Here is a 17,157-nt window from a genome sequence, read left to right as displayed (position 1 = left end):
CTGAGTGTGAGTTCTGGTCTTGGACCAAACAGAAAAGAAAAAGATCATACAAGGGGTTGGAGACTTGGCTCAGGTGGTAGAACACTGGCCAGTGAGTTCAAGTCCCAGACGCAGACCTAAAAAACAACAACAACCTAACACTACATTTGTGGACATGAGCCCTCACCCCCCCCACACACACACCGTTTCCTGGAAGTGGTGCTGGGAAGTGTGGACTCCATCTCCTTGTCTTCTGGGGTCACCTGCAGACAAAGTGTCATTTAGAATCATGGCTCAGGCCTGAGCACGGATTCAAAGCTCTCCCACTCCTACTTCTAGGTGTAAATAACTGTATGCCACAGGTATGTTGTGTCAGTCCTGGGGCTTGAACTGAGGGCCTGGGCGCTGTCCCTGAGCACTTCTGCTCAAGGCGAGCGCTCTACCACTTTGAGCCACAGCTCCACTTCTAGTTTCCTGGTGGTCCATTGGAGATAAGAGTCTCACAGACTTTCCTGACCAGGCTGGCTTTGAACCTTGGTCCTCAGATCTCAGCCTCCTGAGTAGCCAGGATGACAGGCGTGAGCCACTGGCACCTGGTCTAGGGTCTTGAGTATTTCCTCATTGATAAACATTTAGATTGTTTTCCATTTCTCTTTCTCACGGGCAGTGCTGCTGTGAGCTTCCTTGAGTATTTATATGTGAGTGCTTGGACCTTTTTTTTTTTTTTTTTTTCTGTAGAGAGGTTTCTAGAAGCATGATTACTAGGTTGTAGGGTGTGTGGGTTTCAAACGTTAATCAATATTGCCAAATTACCCTTCCAGCCCTGGCGCCAGCTTCCCCGCCCTCCAGCGTGTTTTTCTCCCCTCATCCTTTGCCAACACTGCTTGTTATCAATCATTTTAATTTTTCCCAATCTGATGGGCAAAAAATGGCACTGCGTCGTTTGCATTTGCATCTGCCTGATTTCTAGCGCGCCCGCCCGCATGTCTTTTCATGCACTTAGTGGCCAATTTAGCTCTTCCTCTCCCAAGTTCTAATTCACCGCCAATTTCCTCTTTTTTGTCCTCCTCCTCTTCCTCCTTTTCTGTGTGTGCAGGCTCTTTGCATATTGGTGCTATTTCCACTCCGGGGTCTCCCTTGCATTTGAACTTCGCGGATGGGATCTTCCGCAGTCTTAACAAGTTTACCCCAACAGATTCGCTTAAAAACGTCCTCCCCGCCTCTCCCCCGCTTGCTAGCTGCTGGGTTTCGCGTCTGGCTGGCGTAGCAAGGCCTCACCCCGCCCGAGATCTCATTTTCAAAGATGAGTTTTATTGCTGGAAAAAAAAAAAAGAGATCTTTTCGCAGGGCCTGGGTGGCAGGGAACTTCCCAGCTGTGTGCGTCTCCTGCGCTCTCGGCAGCTGCTGAGCTGGCTGGGGGGGGGGGGAAGGAGGGTGGGCAGGAAGACCCCATCTGTTCCCCCACCAGCTCTGCCTCCCCCCTGCCCATCTGCTTTGGGGTCACTGCGCTGTTTCTCAATAACTTTTCTCCTAAACAGCTTAGTGTATATTCTCTCTCTCTCTCTCTCTCTCTCTCTCCCTCCCTCCCTCCTCCTTGCCTGTCTCCAGTGTTTCCCCTGCGGGATAGCAGTGACTAGGGGCGTCAGGTGGCAGGGGTGATGGTCCTCGTGGGGAACGTGCCCCTCCATCTGCCAGCCTGGCAGTCACCAGGGCTGGTAGGGCCAGACCCTAGCCCCAGAGAGCATCTTCTTGCTCCACAGAGCTAGCTCTGACCAGTTCTCTTCCTCCTTCCTCCTCCAGGAAGCCTTCTGAGATTTTTCCTTCCTCCTTGGCCTTGAGCCTGGACTGGGCCCCTCCCCTGCTGGTCTTTCCTATTTTGCCTCCGGTTCCTTGTGCTGCTTTCTGACTCTTGGTTTCCGTTTGCACACGTGAGATCACAAGTTGTGTCTCCTCTGTCATTGTTTTTGGTGTTGGTCGTGGGGCTTGAACTCTGGACCTCAGCTCTTCAGCTCAAGGCGAGTGCTCTACCACTTGAGCCACAGCGCCACTTCTGGCTTTCTGGTGGTTTATTGGGAGATAAGAGTCTCACAGACTTTTGTGCCTGGGCTGGCTTTGAACCGTGATCCTCAGAACCCAGCCTCTGAGTAGCTAGGGTGACAGGCGGGAGCCACCAGCGCCCGGCTCTCCTCTGTCTTTTGCATCTCTCAGTCTTGGTCACCAAGCATAATAAAAACGGAATAAGTTGCTGGGTGCCGGTGCTCAGGCCTGTCCTGGAAACTACCCGGGAGGCTGTGATCTTGAGGATCACAGTTTGAAGCCAGCCCGGGCAGAAAAGTCTGTGTGAGATTCTCATCTCCAATTAACCAGTAAAAAGCTAGATGTCGAGGTGTGGCCCAAGTGGTAGAGTGCCAGCCTGGAGCAAAAAAGCCATGTGAGGGGTGCAAGGTTTTTGAGTTCAAGCCCCAGTACTGGCACACACACACACACACACACACACACACACACACACACACACACACGGAATTGAATTAGTGAGTGACGAGTTGGAAGGATGGATGGAGAGCCGGGGTGTGGTGCAGGGGCTCAGGGATGTGGCGCTCGCACTGACTCGCTGGGTGATACAGCCTCACTCTTCCCTATCTGAGTAATGGGCTCAGGCCTGCACAGATCCTTCACTGAGCTTCCCAGACCAGGCACCACGTCCTGAGCACCCATTGGCCCCCTCCACCTTCCCCCTGTCCTGAATTGTGTGTGTGTGTGTGTGTGTGTGTGTGTGTGTGTGTGTGTGTGTGTGTGTGTGTGTGTGTGTGTGTGTGTGTGTGTGTGTGTGTGTGTGTGTGTGTGTGTGTGTGTGTGTGCTGGTCCTGGGGCTTGATCTCAGGGCCTGGGTGTTGTCCCTGAGCTTTTTCACTCAAGGCTAGTGCTCTGCCACTGTGAGCCACTGCTCTACTTCCTGCTTTTTGGTGGTTCATTGGTGATGAGTCTCGCAGACTTTCCTGTTGGGGCTGGCTTTGAACCACGATCCTCAGATCTCAGCCCCGCCCCAAGTAGCTGGAATGACAGGCGTGAGCCACCAGTGCCCGGCTTTGTCCTGAATTGTTAACTGTGTCCATGAAACCTCCAGATCACCTCCCTGGGCTCCCCTTTGCATGTGTGTGTGGCTGGAAGGGGCAGATCGGGCGTCCCCATCCTCCTCCCGGCCTGAGTCCTCCCTCACCTCCCCAGGGAGGCTCCTCTCTGGCCCCAAATCATCTTCCCTGTCGTGCTCTGCCTGTGGTCCCGTTTCCATGGCAACCTGGCTATGCCACCAAGGGGAGCTTTGGAAGGTTGGGGAGGGGGAGGGGGACCCTTTCATTGTCTGGGAGCATGGTGGCTGGGGCTGGGGTGGGGACAGCGGGGACCGCTGGGGCTGGCCAGCGCAGGTGGACTCCAGGGCTTGGGGCCTGCCGGGGACCAGCTGCCCAGCTCGTGCCAGCCCACTTAGGAGACAGCTTGGGCTTGGTGCGAGGGACAGTCCTGGGCCTGGCCCAGGTGAGCCAGGCTGGGGACCTGCCCAGGCGCGGACCACACAGCTGTGCCCGGCCGAGCCGCCCTGGCCGCTAGGGTCGGATACCGTGGGCGCGGGGCAGGGCTGGCGGGCAGGGTCAGAGGTTGGAGCGGGTGAGCTGTGGGACCAGCCAGCCCTCTGCAGCCCACTCCCCACGGCTTCCTGGGCCTGGGTTAGGATCCCGTCCTTGGCCTTCTCCTCCTGGCCCGCCAGGAGAGCCCCTGGCCCTCTAGGACCCCTCTGTCTCCCATACCCACCATAGGACAGAGGCTTCTACTGATAGTGCCACATTGCGGGGGGTGGGAGGGTGACAGGGTAGGGCAGGCCTGGCATCCAGGAAGGGCTGGAGGTGCAGACACTGGGTGAATGGCTGGCTCCCCCGTGCTTTCCTATCCTTTTTTTTTTTTTTTTAATCTGTGTCTGTGTATTGGTATTGAGGATTGAACTCAGAGCCTTGTGTTCTTGCTTGACTTTTTTTTTTCCACTTAAGGATGGTGTTTTACTGCTTGAACCACATCTCCATTCCTGATTTTTGCTGGAGATAAGAGTCTCAGGAACATTCTTCCCTGGGCTGGCTTTGAACTGCAATCCTCAGATCTCAGCCTCCTGCGTAGCTAGGATGACAGGCGTGAGCCACTGATGGCTGGACTCAGGTCTTTGTGCGTGCTCTCTACCCCCACCCCTCTCCCTTTTTGTCAGTCGTGGGGCTTGAACTCAGGGCCTGGATGCTGTCCCTCAGCTCTTCAGCTCAAGGCTATTGCTCTTACCACTTGAGCCACAGCACCACTTCTGGTTTTCTGGTGGTTTGTTAGAGATAAGAGTCTCATGGACTTTTCTGCCCGGGCTGGCTTTGAACTGCGATCCTCAGATCTCAGCCTCCTAAATAACTAGGATGACAGGCGTGAGCCACCAGCGCCTGACTCCCTGTTCTCTATTTTACTCCTGAGGCCCTGGAAGGAGAGAGGGGCGTTATAATGGGGGACACTACATGGGACCTGAGGCCCAGAGTTTCTTAGGGTCAAAGGCCAGCAGGAGACACCATGAGCCTGGGCCAGAAGCCCCGCATTCCCAGTGCCCGTGTGTCCGCTGGTGACACGGCGTGGCCGTGTGTGATGAAAGCATCTTGGGTGTACCAGGCGTGTGTTGATCGATGTGGTAAAATGGCCCCCGTCCCTTTGCACATGCAGACCCCAGTTCTGAGCCTGCCCCCAGCTGGCCTTGCTCCCTGGCTGATGTCTCCTCCTCTTCCCCCCGCAGCCTCCTGTACCTGCCGGCCCCGAGGCGCCGCTCCCCACCGCCAGAGAGAGCAACTGAGTCAAGCTTAGGCTGACGGAGGCCCAGCTCCCCCTCGATGCCACCCAGCCCAAGGTACGCAGCCACTTGGAGCCGCTGGGCCGAACGTGTGGGGCGCGAGCTATGGCGCTCGGGGGTCTCCAGGGGAGACAGCCTCGGGGGCTCTTCCTGGGGTTCCCGCTTCCTTTCCCACACGTGGTCAGTCAAGAGTTGAGATGTGGTTGGTGGTTTCTTCCTAGCCACAGGGTTTGACACGTCATGCATTAAACAAGTGCTGGACGAAGTCAGTTGTGGATTAAACATGAAGTTGGTGAAGTCGGGCAGGAGCAAGGCTGTGTGAATTGAGACAGCCAGGGTCCACGCAGAGGTCAAGGGTTAGCCTGCGGTCTCGTGGGGGCTCTGAGCCAGCCGGTGGGTGGCGGGGCACGCACCTGCCAGGGGCAGCCTTGGTTTTGTGTGAACGAAGCCCACGGGAAGGAACGGATTTGCAGTGTGGGAAGTGAGGGGCACAGTGGGGCTGGGGTGACTGGGAGAGCAGGCTGGACCTCGTCTCCCCACAGCCCAGCCCGCAGGAGCCCCTCTGGGCCCAACAGCATGGGTGGAAGGCGGCTTGTTCAGGCGGAGCGCGTGGGGAGAGAGGATTACAGGAGTTGACGCCAGGCTGGGCTGTGAAGCCTGGGGGGGGGGGGGAGCTTTAAAAACATTCTATTTTCCTTTCTTCTGGTTATTAGGGGAAAAAGAAAAGTAATGTGTGTTCTCTCTAGGAACATGTAAGGCCTTGGGTGTTGTACCCGTCAATCTTTTTTTCCCCTTATTTTTACAAAATATGTATTTATGACATAATTGCGATCAAGCTGTAACTGTTTTGTAACCTGCCTTTTTGCACTTAATTCTACACCGAGCCCAGTTTCCCATCATTAGCCACTCTTCTATAATGCAATTTTTAATGGCAGCATAATGCTCCAGACTCTGTGTGTGTGTGGTGTGTGTGTGGTGTGTGTGTGTGTATTTGGAAGGTTCCCAGGGTTTTGTTATTATAAGAACCCCAGATGAACGCAGCAGCATTTGGAGGGTCATGATGGGAAGACAAGAACAGAGGCATGGGGGGAGGCCCAGCCTAAGCAAGTTCTAGAAGCGGGCAGGGGTGGAGGTTCGTCAGCGACAGGGGAAGGGCAGGCAAGGCTGGGGTGCTGGTGTCCGCGGCCACCGCTGTCTGCCCAGGCCCCTTGTGGGGTTCCTGAATAGCACCTCGGTGTGGACAAGCCTGTCCCCCATCTTGTGGCTCATGAAGGGGACCCTGGGGGTCTTCATCATTAGGAGAAGCCAGCAGGCCAGTCTGCGGTCCCCGTCCAGATCCGTGATGGCCCAGGGGCAGCTGGGTTGGCTGTGGCCTGGGAGGTCGCGGCCTGGGCATGGGTGTCTGCGGAGCTCCGGGCCGGGCTGAGGAGCAGGGCCGAGCCGACTTGTTGGACAAAGCGGGAATGGAGGAGTGAGAGGCCTGGCATGCGGTGCGGCTGGAGACGAGTCTGCAGCCAGGAAAGACTGAGCAGGGTGTGCAGATGTGAACGCCCACATCTGGCGTGAATGCCAACATCCGGAACCGGGTTTAACTGTGACTGTGTGGAGGAGGAATCTGGGGCCTGTGGCCCTTGGGGGTGGGTTTGGGGAGGGGCCTGGGGCAGCCCGGGCCCCACTGGGCCCCTCTGATGGCAACTGCTACAGACAGGGCCTTCCTTCAAGTCACACTCCCTCTGAAGAACTTTCAGAGCTCCTCATTGTAAGAGGTTCAAGTCCTGACTCCTTATCGTGGTCATTCAAAGCCGGTGGCTCACGGCTGTCCTCACAGCTGCTAAGGAGGCTGAGATCTGAGGATCATGCTTTGAAGCCAGCCCAGGCAGCCACATCACAAGACTCTTATTTCCAATTAAGCCCCCCAAAAAAGCTGGGAGCGGCGGCGTGGTGGCTCAAGTGGTAGAGTGCTAGCCTTGAGCTAAAGAACTCAGAGACAGTACTCAGGCCCTGAGTTCAAACCCCAGGACCGGCACATACCACCCCTGCCCCTCCCACCCCTTACTCTTGGTGAACAGCAGTGCCTAGACTGAGATCCCAGGGGATTGTGGGAGTGTGAGGCCTGGGGAAGGGGGGATTATGGGAATGGTAGTCCAGCAGACTTGGTGGGCCCAGGCCCAGCAGACTCGGCTCCTTTAGCTGTTTGTCCCCTTGGCTGCAATAGGGGGCAGCGGGGAGGGGCCTGGGGCAGACACGTCCGAGGGGGGGGTAGACGGGGGGGGGGGGGTTGGCAGGAGGCCCCTGTGCCTGGCCGCTGGGCCTGTCCTGACCCCGATCTCCCCGCAGTGACTGGAGTGGATGGTAGAGAAGCAGAATTAAGCTTCCTTCCACTTCCTGATTATGGGATGCAGCTCAGGGACTCCCAGAGACTCCAGCAAGAAGCTCTTACAGCCAGAGGCCTCCTGGGTGTGGGGGAAGGGACCCCCTCTCCCCGCCCCCGCCGCCCCGCACAGCCCTTCACCCCCTTCACCCCCTAACCTCCACCACCGCTGCCTCAGCCCCACAGCCCCCACTGCACCCACCTGGCTGCTCCTTGCTCCTGCTTGGCCCCGTGGTCCTGTCCCGTCTGCCACCCTAACCCAGCGTGCCTCGTGACCTCCAGGCAGCTTTATTTGTATTTATTAGTTTTTGTGGTGGCATTGGGGCTTGAACTCAAGGCCTCTTGTTCTCACTCTGTGTCGTTTTTTAAAGCTGGCGCTCTACCACTTGAGCCACGCCTCCCAACTGTCAGTTCTTTTTGCTGGCGAATGTGTCATGGGCTGGGCAGACTGAGATTGGACTGGCCTGGGTTTGGGGTGGAGGGTGGCCCTGGGTAGAGCTGATGTGGGCTGTGAGGCAAAAGGACAGGGCTCTGGCTGAGGCAGTAGGGATCCTTGAGTCAGCAGGGTGGACCTACTGTGTGCCACGAGTCACAGTTGTGGACCTACTGTGTGTCGTCAACCTGGTCATGTCTCCTCGCCCTTCTCCAGAGTCACAGGGCTTGGCCCTGGCTTGCTGCGTCATGGTACTGCAGGTCTGTTTTTCAGAGGAGGAAAACAGAGGGGCTGCCCTGGGCCCCTAAACTGCCCACAACTTTCTAACCCCCTCAGGTGGGGACGAGAGAGCAGAACTGGAGTGATTTCGCCGGGAAGGTGGGCAGGAGCGGGGATTCCTCTTGCTGATGCCTGACGCTGCGTGCGTGCGTGCGTGTGTGTGTGTGTGTGTGTGAACACGCATGCGTGTGCAGCAAGCCTACTAACAAACAGAGAAATAAATTAACAAGTATTCAACCCACCAAATGTTCCTTCTGTTCTGCTGAATAGAGCTCAGGAACAGAATCCCCCCCTCTCCCCCCAGGAAATTGCAACAGCTGAACCGGCTCCTCGCTTTCCTCCAAAAAACCCCCAAAACACCCTAACAACACCACACAGCTTATGATTCTGGAATGCCTGTTGGTTTTGACTCCTGTTCCTTTTCTGGCTCCTGTCCCCCCCCACTGGGGGGGCGGGGGATGGTCACATCAGGAGCATTACGGGGTGGCCCTGGGGGGCTCCTGGTGTGCAGACTGGGCCTGCGCAGGCTCCCTGTGTGGCCCTGGGCCAGTCATTTCTCCCCTGGGTTTTCCTTTCTGCTTGGCAGAATGGGGCCGATCACGATTGGGGGGATGTCGTAGAATGTGGGGGCCGATGGGAGCCAGCCACCTCAGTCTGAGGACTGCAGGGCACCAGCCCTGCCCCAGCCCAGAACTCAGGGCTCAGCTCACACCGTGGGGTTCCATTTGGCCTGCTCTGAACATTCCCCAAAAGCCAATTCAAATTTTCATCCAGTGGAATTAAACTTTATGTCTTACAGAATGTACATTTCTATAAACTGTTGCAGACATTCAGAGCCTAGACCTAGACCTCCGCCTCTGGGCCGTACTCCTCCCCTGCCCCCTCACTCCGGGGGGTGTTTTTGGGGTGTGGTGTTAATTCCTGCTGGTTCCCATTGGGCAAGTTCCTCCCCTTTGATGGTGCTCCCTGAGCACTGACACCCCCCCCCCAAAAAAAACTGCTGCTGCAGGGGCTCCAGTGGTCAGACTAAGCCTGCTCTCCTTCAGGAAGCCCTCTTTGATTACACCATGCAGCAGAATGCAACGCAGTGGGGACCGAAGCAAAAGATATACTTTATCTGTGGGCTAGAAGCTGGAAGCTGGGTGTACGGGAGCCTGGTTGAGTTTGGTGGGCTGCTTTCCTGGCATGGCTGCGTGTGTGTGTGTGTGTGTGTGTGTGTGTGTGTGTGTGTGTGTGTGTGTGTGTGTGTGTGTGTGTGTGTGTGTGTGTGTGTGTGTGTGTGTGTGTGTTTGGCCTCTCCTGTCTCTTAATAAAGACACTCATCTCTTTGATCAGGGCCCCACCCTTATAAATTCATTTAACCTTAATTCCTTATACCACAAACCTGCCCATTTCAGGTTAGAGCTTCACCTGGGTTTCGGGGAGGCATAATATTTTTTTTGTGTGCCAGTCCTGGGGCCTGAACTCCGGGCCTGGGCGCTGGCCCTCAGCTCTTCAGCTCAAGGCTAGTGCTCTACCACTTGAGCTACAGCGCCACTTCCAGCTTTTTGCCAATCAATTAGAGATTAAGTGTCTCAAGCAAGGACTTTCTTGCCTGGGCTGGCTTCAAACCAAGATCCTCAGCTCTCAGCCTCTTGAGGAGGAGCTGGGATGACAGGCGTGAGCCACCGGCTCCTGACCACTCTTCCCCCGTGAGGCCTTGGGAGTTCAGGCTGGGAGAGAGGGTGGGACTCAGTTTCTCCATCAGAGCACCAGCTGTGGGGGCCTGTAAAAGGCCTGCCCTCTTGGAGTCTTCAGCGGTGAGTAGCCACCAGCCGCCACCCCTCCGCCTTCTCGTTGAGCGGGAGAGGATGCAGGGGAGGGGGACCAGGGGTGGGGCACCTCTGGAAAGGCCTGTGGAGCCTGGGAGATGGCGGGTGGCATTTACGGGGGGGGGGGGGGCTGCACTTCCTTTTCCTTTGGATAATATAAAAAATGGAGCCTGTCTCCCCGGAGACAGCAGTGGCAGTGGGGGCCACAGGCCGACTGGAACGGTTGTCTGTCGTGTGGGTCCGCAAGGACACGGGGAAGGGTGGGTGGGCTGAACTCACCAGGCCCCGGTGAGTGTGTGTGTGTGTGTGTGTGTGTGTGTAAAAGAGACAGACAGACAGAGGCTTGGAGATGGGCTGAGGAAACTGACTTCTTAACAGGAGCTGCTCTGCTCAGGTGCAAAAGGCTGCATTATGAGCTCAGAGCAGTAATTCTGGGTTTTCATCCCTCCCTCCCTCCCTCCCTCCGTCCCTCCCTCCCTCCCTTCCTCCTTCCCTCCCTCCCTCCCTCCTTTCCTTCCTTTCTTCCTTTCCTTCCTTCTCTCCCTTTTTTCCTTCTCTCCCTTCCTTCCTTCCCTTCCTTCTCTCCCTTCCTTCTCTCCCTTTTTTCCTTCTCTCCCTTCCTTCCTTCCTTCCTTCCTTCCTTCCTTCCTTCCTTCCTTCCTTCCTTCCTTCCTTCCTTCCTTCCTTCCTTCCTTCCTTCCTTCCTTTTGCCAGTCCTGAGGCTTGAACTCAGGGCCCGGGTACTGTCCCTGAGATTCTTTTGCAAATGCTAGCACTCAACCACTTTGAGCCACAGCGCCACTTCTAGCTTTTTCTGTGTATGTGGTGCTGAGGAATTGAACGTGGGGCTTCATGCATGCTAGGCAAGCACTCTACTAAGCCACATTCCTAGCCCTCTTTTTTTCCCCCTTTTTCTTTCTTTCTTTTTTTATCTGGTCCTGGGGCTTGAACTCAGGGCCTGGACACTGTGTCCTTGAACTTCTTTTGCTCAAGGCTAGCACTCTACCACTTGAGCTACAGCTCCACGTCTGGCTTTTTCTGGGTGGTTCACTGGGGAGAAGAGTCTCATGGACTTTTTCCTGCCCGGGCTGGCTTTGAACTGTGATCTCAGATCTCAGCCTCCTGAGGAGCTAGGATGACAGGCGTGAGCCACTTATGGCTGGGCTCTGGGTTTTCTTTTTGTGCCGGTCCTGGGCCTTGAACTCAGGGCCTGGGTGTACCCCTTACCAGCATGCCATGGGAGGAGGTCATGGGAATATCCTCCCACCCACGGGCCTCCCCATACCTCCCATTGCTGGGATGTGGAGACTGAGTCCGGGGTTCCTGTTCCTACTGACACCCGGGGGCAGAGCAGCCTCGGTCCTGGCCCTCCTTTACGTGTGAGCCCTGCTCTGTGAGGCCTTGGGGGACCCCCTCCCCCTTAGGTCCGGAGCCGGTGCCATCTGAGAGCAGATGCCCACACACGATGTAGGTGGGGGCTGGGTTAGAAGGAGAGAGAGCCTGACCCCCCCCCCAGCTCCCGCCTGCCCCCATCCCCTGGTCCCCAGTGCTGAAGCTGGTTCCTGCTAATTAGCGTCTTAACGAACCATCCTAAGCTCTCCCAGACAGATAATTGCAATGATTTTTTTTGGGGGGGGGTGGGTAAGTTGCTGGGGGCCAGCTGGAGGGAGTGAGGTTTTTCTTTCTGGCTTGTTCTCTGTCCTCAGGGAATTTTCAAACCTATCCAACTCCTGCCTGGTTTGGGAAGAAAAAGGTGTTAATGGACCGATTCCTGACAGAGGCAACAAACCCCTCCCCAGCCCAGCCCCAGGCTCTTAGAGATGGAGGCCAGGGCTGGGGGGCGGGCAGCCACGGCTCAGAGTCCTGCTCCCTTGCAGCTCTCCTGTCCATCTCCAGGGCGATCCATGTTATCTATGGGTCACAGCCAGCCGTGAGAAGCATATGGCTCAGGCCTGTGATCCCAGCTTCTTAGGAGGCTGAGATCTGAGGATCAGGGTATAAAGTCAGCCCAGACAGGAAAGTCCGTGAGACTCTTAGCCTCCCGTAAACCAGCAAAAATTCAGAAATGGAGCTGTGGTTTAAGTGGTAGAGTGCCAGCCTTGAGTGGAAAAGCCCAGGGGCGGAGCCAGGCCTGAGTCCTAGTGACGGGCACACACACAGAGGAAGTGTATGCTTCTGGCTTCGCTGCCTGGCCGCGAAGGCCACAGTGGAAGTGTCTCAATGTCTCAGGAAATGACCAGGAGGTCGGGGGGAGTGTCCAGTGCACCCCGGCTGCACCGCCCAGGCCAGGCCTCCCAGAAAGGGCAGCTTGAATGGCACTTGCAGGTGGGCCCTAAATTAGAGGGGTTTCTCTCTGGATCCCACAGGCCTGGACTCTGGGTGTGTGTGTGGGGTGTGGTCAGCTCACCCCAGATGTGTCTGGGCCACACCAGAACTGGTATAGAGTTCCCTGCGCCCAGCGATACGGGGCTCTGGGGTGACCCCAGGGCTCTCTTCCATCTCCAAACATTGAGGGCCCCAGGATATCTTTCTGGGGGCCCCATTGCAGGAGGTTGGAAGGACACCCACACTACGTGAGCTGACACCCCCAGCTTGCCATTTAGCACGGTGTGACTGTGGGCAAGTACCCAAGCCTCTCTGATCCTCCCCCCCCCCCCCTGTCTCTGTCTCTCTTTCTCTCTTTTGTCGGCCGTGGGGCTTGAACTCAGCCTGGGCGCTGTCCCTCAGCTCTTCAGCTCAAGGCAAGCGTTCTACCACTTGAGCCACAGCACCACTTCCGGTTTTCTAGTGGTTTATTGGAGATAAGAGTCTCACGGACTTTCCTGCCAGGGCTGGCTTTGAACCATGATCCTCAGATCTCAGCCTCCTGAGTAGCTAGGATGACAGGCGTGAGCCACCAGCGCCCAGCTCTGATCCTCTCTTGAAAGCCACAGCACCCTGAGTGGCAGGGTCACTTGCTCCAGTGGCCCCTGAAGGCCTCCTGGTCATTTGCTGGGGCCTAGCTCTCTGGTGATGCCTGCTTATGCCCTTCCAGACCCTCCCTCCCTCGCTTCCTTCTTTCCCTCATGTTCTATGGGACAGAGCACAAGTGAGCGGTTACAGCCCAGGCTACCGTGTTGGGTCCGGTCCACCCAGGGCTTGTGGGAGCTGATGTGCTTGGCTCTCACCCTTCTTCTGGTCCAGGCTCCATGGCACACATCCTGGGCTTCAGTGGGCTCTGCTACGCCTTCCAACCTAGAGTAGGGATTGTGGGCGGAGTCAGAACTGGTGGTTTCCATGGAAACAGGCCCGCCTCCTTGCCTGGCGCTCTGGCCACTGGGTCTCGGGGGTGGGGAGGGGAGGCTGAAGAACTTGAGGAGGAGGAAGAGGGGGTGGGGGGAGAGAGGTCAGGGAAGGCTGCCAGAAGTGGGGCCTGGGGGCCAGCGGGAGCGGAGAGAACCCTAAGGCCAGCAGACGGAAGGTCTGGTGGTGAGATGGAGCCAAGTTTTTCCCTTGAGCTCTTGGTGAATTTCTGATCATTCAGGACTCAGACCCCGTGCTGGAGGCTGTGTGTGCGAGTATGAGTGTGAGTGTGCATGTGTGTGTGCACGCATGTGTGCATGTACTTGTACTAAGGTTTGAACTCAGGGCCTTGTACTCTGGCTTGGCTTTTTCACTCAGGGCTGGCCCTCTACCTCTTGAGTCATACCCCACATCCAGCTTTTATTTTTATTTTTATTTTTATTTTTTTTGGGTCTGGTTATGGGGCCTGAACTCTGGGCCTGGGCGCTGTCCCTCAGCTCTTCAGCTCAAGGCTAGCGCTCTACCACTTGAGCCACAGCACCACTTCCGGCTTTTTTCTTTTTGCTTATATGGTGCTGAGGAATCGAACCCAGGGCCTCAGGCATGCAAGGCAAGCACTCTACCACTGAGCCACCTTCCCAGCCCCCACATCCAGCTTTTTGCTAGTTCATTGGAGAGTCTCAGGGTCTCTCCTGCTGAGGCTGGCTTTGAACTGTGAGCCTCAGATCTCAGCTTCCTCAGTAGATAGGATTATAGGCCTGAGACACCATGGCCTGGCAACCTTTTTTTTTTTTTGCCAGTACAAGGACTTGAACTCAAGACCTGGACTCTGTCCCTGAGCTTTTTCAGTAAAGACTGGTGCTCTTCCACTTGAGCTACAGCCCCATTTTTGACTTTTTGGTGGTTAATTGGAGATAAGAGTCCCCTGGTGGCTCACACCTGTCATCCTAGCTACTCAGGAGGCTGAGATCTGAGGATCACGGTTCAAAGCCAGTCCAGGAAGGAAAGACTCTTATTTCCAATGAACCACCAGAAAACCAGAAGTGGCGCTGTGGCTCAAGTGGTAGAGCGCTCAGCAAGAGTCTCACAGGCTTTCCTGCCCAAACTGGCTTCAAACCATGATCCTCAGATCTCAGCCAGGAGGCTGAGATTACAGGTAGCTGGGATTACAGGTGTGAGCTACAGCGACCGGCTTAGACTCCTATCTTATACTTAACACGTGGCATTTCTCCGGTCCCTGCCAAGCTCTGCCTGTCTTGTTGGGTGGTTATTAGCCCTTCAGGTCTCTTCATCTGACAATTGTCTGTTCTTTGCCTTTTCAAATACGTGGGTGGTTTGTCTTTTTCTTTTAGTATTGATTTGCAGAGTTCTTTATATAGCTTGGAAGCAGATTTTTATTTTTTTCTTTTGGTCAACTCTGTACTTCAGTCTCTACTTCTGGTTTAGCCTGTAGCTTGTCGTTCTTTGAAATGGCTTTGTTTCACAGATGATTTAAATGGGCACACGGTTACATTTCTGACCTTTGTGGCCGTTTTGTGTGTGTGTGTGTGTGTGTGTGTGTGTGTGTGTGTGTGTGTGTGAGTGTGAGAGAGAGAGAGAGAGAGAGAGAGGGGAGAGAGAGAGAGAGAGAGAGAGAGAGAGAGAGAGAGAGAGAGAGAGAGAGAGAGAGAGAGAGAGAGAGAGAGAGAGTTCTGGGGCTTGAACTCAGGGCCTGGGCTCTATCCTTTGTCTTTTCTACCACTTGAACCACAGCTCTACTTCTAAGTTGTTTTTTGGTTTTTAAATTTGGGGCTTGATTGGAGATTGGGAGTTTCATGGACTTTTTTCGGCCTAAAGTGGCTTAAAAACATGATCCTCAGATCTCAGCTTCTTGAGCAGCTAGGATGACAGGTGTGAGCCGCCATGCCCGGCATGGAAGCCACAGTTCTAAGGCTCTTGCTGAGCATTGTTAACATTTGTCCTGATGAGCAGAGACCATCCACTGCAGGGGTCGTCCGTACCTTACCCACGTGTTCAGGGCGTCTGAATGCTCTGGAGGAGGGGACCTGCATCTGTGGCCAAGGCTTTGTCTTTGTTGTCCTTAGAACCCGGGCCTCCCCGTGGGGCGGGCGCTGGGGACGTGGATTTCAAGCTCAGCTCCAACCTCGCTGGCTGGGCTGGGGGTTGTTCCAGGGAGGCTGGTTAATGAGTGCCCGGGGGACGGGGAAGGGGAACCGCCCAGGAGCTCCGGGGATGCTGGCACTGCCATGTTTGTGTCTTCAAAACCAGAGGCAAACTCCAAAATCCCAGTGCTTTTTTGGAGGGAGAGGGGTGGTGGAGAGAGGGCAGGATTGGATGGGGGTCTGGAGTCCCAGAGCTGCTGCTTCTAGACTCTGAGATCCTGGACAAGCTCTAGAACTCTCTGAGCTCATCTCCCAGGATGGAAGTATGGCAGAAGGCCTCAGTCAGGGCTCCTGAGCCACAGAGATCACAGATCTGTCCCAGGAGAGCTGTGGGGGAAGGGTGAGCACCCCAGAGCCCAACGCGGAGAGCCGGGCATGGAGACAATCCAGGGCCATTAGTGAAAGATGAGCAAAGCCACCAGTGCCCCTATTTCCTTCTGTCCTTTATTCTTAGGTTTATTTTGATTATTCCTGTGTGTGTGTGTGTGTGTGTGTGTGTGTGTGTGTGTGTGTGTGTGTGTGTGTGTGTGTGTGTGTGTGTGTGTGTGTGTGTATACACTGGTACTAGGACTTGAAATTAGGACTTGGGCACTGTCCCTTAGCATTTTTCCCCCTTTTGTTGGTTGTGGGGCTTGAACTCGGGGCCTGGGCGCTGTCCCTCAGTTCTTTTGCTCAAGGCCTGTGCTCTACCATGTTGAGCCACAGTGCTACTTCCGGTTTTCTGGTAGTTCCTTGGAGATAAGAGTCTTACAGACTTTCCTGACCAGGCTGGCTTTGAACCATGACCCTCAGATCTTAGCTTCTTGCTTAGCTAGGGTAACACAGGCGTGAGCCCTGGCGCCCAGAGGGAAATGACACCTACCTCACACTTCTGGCAGCACCCCAGGGAGCAGGGATGGCGGAGTGCAAAGGGGGGCTGGCTGGGGAGATCCTGGGGGGCCCAGAGCCATCCCCTCCCCAGCTCCTTCTCTGCTTCCCCACAGGGCCCGCAGGGTTAATTTTGACGTCTGCCTTTGAGAGGCTGGCATGGCATGGCAGTATGCAAATCCATACACTTTCATAAACTGCTTAATTAGGCGAATGTTAATGAGACGTTAATTACTGTTGTGCCCGAGGATCCCACGGAAACGGGGATTATGTTTCTCTTCAAACATCCCATCTTAATTATAACTTCTGCTTAATTCCGCAGCCTCCACCCGCAGGGAGGGTGGGCCGGGCTCCTCCCTTTCTGGGTGTTTCTTCCCTGAGAGCGTCCTGTGCCTGGCGTCCCCGGGCGCTGTCCTGGGTGACAGGAGCCTGCATGCGACACGCAGCCTGGCAGGCATCGCATCCCCGGGCCCGAGCAGAGCGGGTCCATCCGGCTGCTATGGTGCCAGCGGGCCGGGCCGGGCCAGTGCCCGAGCAGAGCGGGTCCATCCGGCCGCTGTGGTGCCAGCGGGCCGGGCCGGTGCTGGTGGGCCTGGTCAGGGGTGGGTGGGGGGCGGGAGCTGGGCCCGGGCTGAGGTGCCAGCACCCGCACAGTGTGTGGGTCCCCAGGCCGGCACACCCTGTGCACCTGTTTAATAGAGGGGTGTGAACTTAAATTGAGGAGTTGTTAGTGACGGCAAAATGAACGCCTTTGCAGAACCCCTGTGGCTGCTTCTAGTTGTGTTGTCAGAACAGCCCTGATGCACACTAGGTAACCCCACCCCTGCTCCCCTGTGACCTCTCCCCTGCTCCCCTGTGACCCCACCCCTGCGCCCCTGTGACCTCACGCCTGCTCCCCTGTGACCCCACCCCTGCTCCCCTGTGACCCCACCCCTGCGCCCCTGTGACCTCACGCCTGCTCCCCTGTGACCCCACCCCTGCTCCCCTGTGACCCCACCCCTGCTCCCCTGTGACCTCACCCCTGCGCCCCTGACCCCACCCCTGCGCCCCTGTGACCCCACCCCTGCTCCCCTGTGACCTCACCCCTGCGCCCCTGACCCCACCCCTGCGCCCCT

The 17,157-nt window shown here is 56.2% G+C and overlaps 1 protein-coding gene across 2 annotated transcripts in view; it reads left to right on the top strand.

Moving 5' to 3' along the window:
• Positions 1 to 17,157, top strand: part of Lingo1 (leucine rich repeat and Ig domain containing 1) — a 97,768-nt gene that overhangs the window by 14,147 nt on the left and 66,464 nt on the right. For both annotated transcript variants that reach the window (XM_070042843.1, XM_070042842.1), the window contains exon 2: positions 4,784 to 4,894. The gene's annotated coding sequence lies outside the window, so the exon portion shown is untranslated. The remainder of the gene's footprint in view (positions 1 to 4,783; positions 4,895 to 17,157) is intronic.

Source organism: Dipodomys merriami, unplaced genomic scaffold (genome assembly GCF_024711535.1).
Source record: "Dipodomys merriami isolate MVZ:Mamm:240054 unplaced genomic scaffold, mDipMer1.0.p SCAF_33, whole genome shotgun sequence".
In the NCBI taxonomy this organism is placed as follows: Eukaryota; Metazoa; Chordata; class Mammalia; order Rodentia; family Heteromyidae; genus Dipodomys; species Dipodomys merriami.
This window is presented reverse-complemented; position numbering and strand designations above follow the sequence as displayed.